The following is a 10000-nucleotide window of genomic DNA, read 5'->3' as shown; positions in this document are numbered from 1 at the left end:
GACACTCACAAAAATGCATGTGGAAAATAGCAAGATATGTGTTTTTCCTTTAGGATGGTGTGAGACCGTAGCCATCGTTATGTTATAGCCTGACACTGAAACCCAAAAGGACTGACATTTTGACGTCATTATTTGGTTTTTGCACCGCCTAGTGAGTTGTTGTTAGTAGTTCTCATGGAAACAAGTGGTCCCATTGGTTGAACTATTGAATACAACTCACGATTTGTGTTCTTTTGTGGCCAAAGACCGGCATTTTGACGTCATTTTTGGTCAGTGTCAGGCTATAACTTTACGATGGCTACAGTGAGACTCTCACAGTCTTAAACTGATATTGCATTGGACTTGAGTAGAGCAAAAATATTTCATCATAGGTCTAAATCGGCGTGGATATATTTTCAGGTCTGATAACCGAATGCAATTTTATAAACTTGATTTGACTTTGTTGTAATTGATAATATTTTCCGTTGGTTTGAGAATATTTCTATTTCAGACAAGAGCCCATAGATTTTTGGGTTACCGGAACTACAAATAAATACCCCGAAATTCTGATTATTTTGTTATTAAATTCAATAATCATCACATTGTTCACTACGAAACTCGCCACGAATATATCGCCACAATTCGGTATTTTGCCCTAGGTATCGAGACAAATCTCTTTAAAATGAATTTAAAGTTGGAAATTTACTGCTAAGTAGTAGTCATTTAGAGCCATTGGGCTCATAGAGCAGGAATTTTTCCCTGTTTCTATCGCGTGAAACGGACAATAGCAATTTATTGCTACCCATATGAAAAGACGCTGGTCTATCACAAAGTACTTGACGCTAAATCTAACAAACCTAGCTGCCAAATCACTGCTGGGTGGAATGTAGAGTCAAAATAAAATCTAGATTTCCCACGGATGGTCCTCCGTCCTTTCCCCACACGAACCAATAGCTCTACACACGCCGACAGATCTGTCGGGACCCTTGAGTTTATATGTTTTATTAAGGAGAATCAAAATATAATTTTAAAGTGTAAAACACCTAATTTTCACTAATTTTTTTTTATCAGTTTGGCTATAATTTGACTTTTTAACATCTGGTTCATGTCGACATAATACCGTTTGAAGACTATGGGTCACATTTAAACGTAAAAGTGAATTTTCAGTGGTAAATCAAGACGTCACGTCCCGTCCTACATGTTAAATGTTGCTGTTGACCAGGGACCCCTTGTAAACGCTTTGAGCACATTTAGTGGATCATTGCTCTATATAAAGCTCAATATTTTAAAAGACGGAGAACCGGATGGCAACGCCGGGCCACATCTGCAGTTTTCTGTTCGCTATTTGCTGATCTGATTCCAGTATCACCAATACCACTACCAACCGTGAAGCGATCCAATCTTCGCAATGAAACCTCACAATGTTTCCACGCAATTAAATCTATTGTCGAGATTTTCAGCGAATCAATTGAAATACGTTGCTCACTGAATGGACGATCAATGCCGGAGAAGATCCTATCCCATTTCGGAAATAAAGAGCTACAGTCTAGTGGCGACAGGAAGAAAGAAGACGAAATTTACAAAATGGCGGAATAGTCGAGACAGGAAGTTTCCATTATTATTTCCGGTCGTGATGGATTTTAACGGGTTTTCTTTTAGCAATTTAGATTTGAATACATCTTTATGGTTTTTAGAAGTTATATGGAATGTAAATTTTGCCTAGATAGGTTTATACGTATGTCAAAAGCTTTGTATGGCTAACGGCATAGCCACATTTGGTAGTTTTATTTCAACTCTCTCCTTACCAGCTTTTTTTTAGAATTTTCCCCGAAAATTCACACCCACCCAACCCAAAAATAGACTAATCTAACAAAAAGAAGTAACAAGTGCATTCTATACAGAATATTGTTCCGCAAAATTATGTCTACATCACAGAGTTTAGTATTTATAGCTGTAATCAAAGCATTTCTTTACATTTTGTGTTGTACAAGAGAAATCAGAATGAGAAAATTCTCGGTTGCATCGTAACGAATATGACAATTTTCCAATAGATGGTAAGGAAAGGGTTTAATAATTTGTAACTATCTATCCCAGGGCCCTGCACACATTTGGAGATTGATCTCCTCCACACATATGTTTGAAATACGCCAAAGAATATTTCCATCTGGTAGTAAAGTTTTCATCGTTCGGTCTTACTGCTGTATAGAGGAGAAAAAAACCCACACTTCCTTCCAGACGGTTTCCTTGGTTATGCCTCTGCTTTTGCCTTGCTTTATGTTACAATTTACTATTATTAAAAGTATTTTCAATATATATATATATATATATATATATATTATATATATATATATATATATATATATATATATATTATGATTTGATTCATGTTTTATGTATATATTTATATGAGAGAAAAGAGCAAAACAGCGGTGTCTATTTTTCGCATTCTGGGAAATACAAAGAATATATATATATTTCTAATTTTATCTACAACGTACGTCATTACCATATTACTCCTATCTTAACAGGAAGTTTATGCGACTACCAGACGAGCGGCAAAGTCTTTGAATCAGGAGGAGCTATTTTCGGATTGGTTGCTGCCACTAATAGGCACAATGAAATGACTAACAAGCATCTTTATTGTAACCACAGAAAAGCCGAGGCTCATTACAAGATGCGTAACTCAACACAAATAGATTTTTTGTTTTACCCTGCATTATTTTGACATTTATCTATCTATTTACCTATCTATCTATCTATCTATCTATCTATCTATCTATCTATCTATCTATCTATCTATCTATCTATCTATCTATCTATCTATCTATCTATCTATCTATCTATCTATCTATCTATCTATTTATCTATCTATCTATATATCTATCTATCTATCTATATATATATATATATATATATATATATATATATATATATATATATCTATCTTTCTCTTTTTCTATCTATTTATCTGCACGTCTATATATAGAGTTTGAAAAAAATCCCCGGAAAAAGTACAACGCCAGTTCACTAAGAAGTACAAAGCAAAATTATTCGATAATTCACAAGCAATGAGAACAAAACCTTAAGTTAATTCTTCTCAATTTAAAAAAAAAATTATTGGTTAAGAAACTAGATATGCCGGTTATGCTAATCTCGTAAAAAATCACGACATTTGAAAGTTTCCAAATTTGCGTCTTGTTCTAGCACTGCAGTGTTTATAGTGTAAGAAGTTGCCACGGGTTCTTGAAAATCAACTGAGCTGGACAAAGTCTGGAAAAAGTGTTTTGCTTCTAACAATGCTACATTAAGTATTATCAGTACGAGCAGATATTAATCGTATTCGATTTATTTCCAAAGACCAAAATCCTCCAATGTACCCTGACTTGAATTCCATGGACCACAGAATTTGGTCATTGATTGTTGTTATAAAGGGCGGTGCAATGTTTTGCACACAGAGTCAAAATAGTCAATTCGAAATGCGTGGTATCGACTCACTATTCAAGATGATTAGAAAATTTAATCGGATCATTGGACAATGGTACTGATACTGATCAGTCATAAACCGAAATGAGGTTTTGAAATGTCACATCAAAATTTCGATATGGCATTTTGCGGTGTTCTTGGTAAAACAATCGTCGAATATTAAAATTGTCTTTCAGCCTATACGTATTTATTTTGTTAACATTGAGTGCTCACAAATTTGACTAGCCTGATTCGAATTATTTTTTGTAAAACGTCAGACTCCTGTAATTTATAGTTTGGCAGCGTCAGGCTTCTAACCTTTTCGGGGTTTTTTTCCTCTCGCATCCAATATTATATACCATCCATCTATTTATCTATTTATCTATCAATCCAACTTTCCACCGATCTACCTATTTACCTATCTATCTATCTTTCTATCTATCCATCTATCTATCTATCTATCTATCTATCTCTCTCTCTCTCTCTCTCTCTCTATATATATATATATATATATATATATATATATATATATATATATTATTTCATATTATAACATTATTTCGACGGAGAAAGAAAAAAAAAAGATTCGATATTTAGATATAGAGTAAGACAGAAAGACAAATGACAAGTGTATATATACCCTTCAATCTATCTATCTATCTATCTTTCTATCTATCTATCTATCTATCTATCTATCTATCTATCTATCTATCTATCTATCTATCTATCTATCTATCTATCTATCTATCTATCTATCTTACCATTTGTCTTTCTGTCTTACTCTATATCTAAATATCGAATCTTTTTTTTTTTCTTTCTCCGTCGAAATAATGTTTGTCTAAACACGTGTGAGAGCATTCTCATAGCCGTTAATTGTTAAAATATTTAGATACATTTAACACATTTTCAACATTCCGAGAAGATTTGGGAGCTTTCTGGTAGCCGATGGCTTGTTTGCCCATTTATTGCTGCATGAGTCAATTGGCTAGAGAAGCAATATAATATAATAATTGAAATGGAGTAAGAAGATCAACATGGATATTACATGTCCATGCGTAAGCTACTCGGAATAAACTGGATGGGAAGAATTAAAAACGAAGAAGTATGGAAAAGAAACAGTAGAAACCAATGGGAAATATGAAGAAGACGATGGAGGTAGATTGGACACACCCTTAGAAAGAATGACTCCACTATAACAGAAAGTATTGGACTGGAACCCTCAGGGCAGAAGATCAAGGGGAAGGCCACAAGGGACATGGAGAAGAATTAAAGAAGCTGATATACAGAGAAGTGATAAGACATGGAATGATATAAAAACGTTAGCTCAGGATAGAGAAGGATGGAGGCTGTTTGTCTGTGGCCTATACCCTGACTCAGGGTGAAAAGGCAATGACGATGATGATGATGATTATGACCAAAGCTCGATGTAAGATTTCAAAAGGCCTAGAGGATCGGGCAATAGAATGGAGGGGTAAAATTCGACAGCAACACATTTCAACAAATTGCCTGAAATGTCTGAGATAACTAGAATTGGCTTTTATAGTCTGATGTCACGTCCGCCCAGCAACCAGCAATTTGTGTTCAAAACCGGTACTTTTTATTCTTCATACTGGCTAGAACTTTTCACATGTCATGTGATCAGAATGTATAAAAGTCAAAATATGATCAGATTTATATTGTTTTTCTCATCTGGATACAGTTTTATGCTCGTCGGAGAAGTATTTTATAAGGGCGTGGGCCATTGTCCCGATAGTTTAGAACCAGTTACTAAGTTACTATTCGTCATTACGAGGGAAGTAACGTCACGACTGTAGAAGCCTATTTTTTTTTAATGGTAGGTTTTTGTTATTGCACGCCGTGTTAGTTTTTTTGTTTGTTTTTTTTTTCTTTTTTTTTAACCCCGTGTTAGTTGCCATAGAGATACAAATCACCAACTCTCAATGTAGATTTGGCCATGGATTATGTTCTCACTTTCAAATTTCAATTATATGATTATAAAATTGAAAGAGCAACTGCAAATCTTTATGATGCGTTTTTTTCAAGCCTGGAGGTACCTGACACTCTTTGATAATGCAATATCGTATGACATTTTACAAACATCGATTATCACCTTTGTTTTGACAAGAAATAATCGATATTTCTTAACAACATTTCCAAACTCAAGAGTTAGCGCAGCTTAAACGTGATTCGCTATGATATTCTGGGATTCTGTCAGCGTGAACTACATGAAATTGATAAATAAAAACAAATAAAATGAAACAGGAGATTTGTCTTTGGGGTTTATTCCAAGGGAAGATAGGACAGCAAAACCAAGGATTGATAAGTTGACTGATTAATTTACTTAATGTTAGATTAATTGTCCAATTGATAATGATGGTAATATTTGGTGTCGAATTGCCACAATTGTAACGAATTGAAAACGAAATGATTAATGTTTTATGTTGTGTATATCGCACGCGTGAAAGAAAGAGAAGAAGAAGAAGAAGAAGAAGAAGAAGAAGAAGAAGAAGAAGAAGAAGAAGAAGAAGAAGAAGAGAGAGAGAGAGAGAGAGAGAGAGAGAGAAAGAGAAATAAGTAGGAGTGAAATATCTGTTCAATGTTACAGTTATCATTTAACGTTATAAAACGTGAAACTAAATGACAAATTGCCATATTTATGGACAATAAAGTTCTATTATTATTATTATTATTATTATTATTATTATTATTATTATTATTATTATTATATTATTATTATTATCATTATTATTATTATTATTATTATTATTATTATTATTATTATTATTATTATTATTATTATTATTATTATTATTATTATTATTATCACTATTAACCCAGGAGTTGGTCCCAGTGCAACATCGCAAATTTCATATTATAGCGTTTTGAGACAAAGGGTCACAATTATTATCAAAAACAAGAGGTACCTTACTGAGTCAATAAAATGGAGAGATAGATAAAGGGAATAAATATGACCCACATATATATATATATATATATATATATATAATATATATATATATATATATATATATATATATTTCGTATTTACTTGCAAAAGGCCAAAGGCCGAACCGTCGTTCATTTGTTGTGTTGTCCTCTTATATATAAGTCAGAGTTTCTCTCCACCAATTTTATATTTACGCCGCATTTAACTGTTTTTTAAATATATTTATATCCTTGTCATATCATGCGGTTTGTCGTCTAGTCGTATGACACGCCTTCGGATCAGAAGGAACGACATTGACGTCACTCAGCTCTTTGTTTTTGCTTTTAGACAGCCATTTGGTGATTTCTTCTTACTAACTTATATAAATCGGCCCATAACGTTCAATGTCACATTCAAGTTTTTGTGTGTGTTGATACGTTGTATCTGGCTGGCGGATGTTGTGAATATTTTACCTAAACTCATATAATCAATAGGTCCTGGTTTCGAGTTATCTTATCAGAGAGTCGCAAAGTTGAGTCTTTGAAAATGCTCTTAACTCACCTTCTCTCACCGTCCGTACTAAGTCGTATAATGAGTACCTGACTGTTGACAGTGTTTCTGTCCTGCCAAAATTAAATTGTATCATCGCCTGACAATTGCCATTTCCCGTCTTTAAGACATTAATTTGTTACAATGAGGATAATGAATGGATAGATTGGTCTAAGTTAGTACAGGCAGAAAGTACTTTTCCTATATCCGTTGTTGTCGTTCTATCCTAAGAATATTCTATTCTTTCTTCTCATTGATGTAATCTATATAATTTCTTTAGCCCTATCAAAGTAATACACAATCCCTGATATAGTATGAAATCATCAAACAATTACAATTTTTACAATTTTGTAACAACACAAATATATATATTGTTATGCTTGTAAGTAAATGTTGCATAGTATCTACCAGCCGGATATAATGTACCAACACATAAAACTATGTGTAAACATTTATGTCCCCTCCTACATGCTAAATGCTGATGTTGGCCAGGGATCCTTTGTAAAGCGCTTTGAGCACATTTAGTGGATATTGCGCTATATATATATATATATATATATATATTATATATATATATATATATAAAGCTAAATTTTAAACCATTGAACGTTTCTCGTCTGATTGATATAATTTAGTGAGAACTAATCACTGAAGTGGCTGTCTATAACCAATGACAAAGAACTGAGTGACGTCAATTTTGTTCCTTGTATAGTTCAGCATGGTGATGTACGTACATTATTACTAACTCATATTTCTCTTTTCATTTTTTTTGGGTCTAAAAATCAGCAAGGAGGGCTATCTTAAGGTGGGACAGTGTTTGGGGGTGGAGGAAGGGGTGACGGGAGAGGGAGGGAGGGAGAGGGGCAGGGGGGGGGGTTAGATAGAACGGTCATGTTTTATTCAAGTCATCACCAGATAATCAATAACAGTTTGCTGCAGCCAAAGGGAGTCGGACGACCTTATCGCCTCGTACTGTTGTTTCCATACCGATAATTGGCCAAATCGATATATATGTCTTTGTAATGGAGATATCGGTAAACGTAACTGTAATTACTATGCAGCAGGACTCTGGGGGGAAAAAAGCACGTGTTTTAAAATTTTGGCCAGAAAACTCTTCCTTCAAATATCCATCTATTAAAATAACACTCATCTTGGCAAAAACTTTCAAATCTGAGACTTTGAAAGTCCCAGGTTTGAGAGTGGTTGCCAAGATGTAGGTCATTTTAATCAATCGATTTATAAAAGTCGATTTTCCTGGCTAAAGTTACAAATACGAGTTGTTGTTTTTTTTATTATTTTACAAAGCTAGGCAGTTGGGCTGTAATCTTTAACTTTAAATATCGATCAATGACTAAGACCCTAAACTTGCCAAACAAAAGACTTTTCGGATAACAATTAAGCTTGAGACATTCTGATATGATGAAACTCATTTAAATCTATCGATAATTGAAGTAAAAAATGATCTGGCCAGGATGAATAAAAATTGGGTTTATTCAAACATTACAGCGATTTAGGTGCCTCTTTACAGTTTGGCGTTTTGCCAATTATCCGTAATAATGTGTTAGATCTTTATCACATTGACTCAGTAGATAAGTTTTTAAGATAAGATAAGATGAGATGAACTTTGTTTATTCACTTCTGGAAATGTGCACTGAGTATTGCCATAGACTAATGCATTTCTAAAAAATAATGAAGCAAATAATAATAATAATAATAATAATAATAATAATAATAATATAATAATAATAATAATAATAATAATAATAATAATAATAATAATAATAATAATAATAATAATAATAATAATAATAATAATAATAATATTCATAATCATCATCATCATAATCATAATAATAATAATAATAGAAAGGAAATATAATGACATAGAGGCAAACCAACAAAAAGCTTAACTAAATAAAACAAATAAAACAACATCTCATACCTTCCTAATTCACTCGACCTCTGGCTCTCTCTCTCTCTCTCTCTCTCTCTCTCTCTCTCTCTCTCTCTCTCTCTCTCTCTCTCTCTCTATCTATCTCTGTGTGTGTGTGTACTACTACTACTACTACTACTACTACTACTATTATTATTATTAATTATTATTATTATTATTATTATTATTATTATTTTATTATGTTATTATTATTAATTATTATTATTATTATTATTATTATTATTATTTTATTATTATTATTATTATTATTATTATTATTATTATTATTATTATTATTATTAATATTATTATTCTTAGTGTTATTATTACTGTTACTACAACTGTTACTATTACACTATAACGTTTTTTGAAGCAGTGTGCATGAAACAGGACGGAACAAGACGGAAAATACAAGAGGAAAAAAAAAACTCCCCATCCCAAATAAAACACCCTGCCTCGACTGACACAAATACTATTATTACTTCAATTAAAGGTTTGGGTACACATTGCTCTTTTTGAAGAATATGAAACCCCGGGGCTAAAATATTACCATAGATAAACATTTATAAAATCCCCAGCACGACTGCAATTCAAATCATCACCGGGAAATGTTCTAGTAGACGCATGTTATTACCCTAGAATTTGCCCTTCATTTCTAACATTCTATTTTCTTTGAACTTTGATCGTGTCTTTGGTTCAAACATTGGTTGAGTCATGTGGGATGATGTCAGCATTTAAATTTGATCGCCTCTTGGAAAACTGTTACCATATCAAAGATATTCTTCCCTTCGCTCCGATATAATCGAATCCTAGAGTAGCAATCAATTTCGATATTATTATGTAAAAGACACAGCTCTTTTTTACTCCTTCTTTCGCATAAAAAAAGACAAAAACAAAACAAAAACAAAAAAAAAATAACTGACCAACAGCAACACTTAACATGTAGGACGTGACATGACATGACGCTGTTTGGCGATATTACGATTTTTTTCGGACAAAGACAACGCTGTTAACGGCCAGGTACTCATTTTACAATGAGTACAGTGAGAGCATGTGAGTAAATAACCTTTTACAAGGACTCAACTATGCATTTTACACAGTTGTCCAAAGTTCGCTGGAAAACATCAGTAGAAATCTTCTGATTGACACGG

Source organism: Berghia stephanieae, chromosome 6 (assembly GCF_034508935.2).
Source record: "Berghia stephanieae isolate SIO BIC M18660-M18661 chromosome 6, UCSD_Bste_1.3, whole genome shotgun sequence".
Lineage (NCBI taxonomy): Eukaryota > Metazoa > Mollusca > Gastropoda > Nudibranchia > Aeolidiidae > Berghia > Berghia stephanieae.
The sequence above is the reverse complement of the archived record's forward strand: the minus strand, read 5'-3'. Positions refer to the sequence as shown.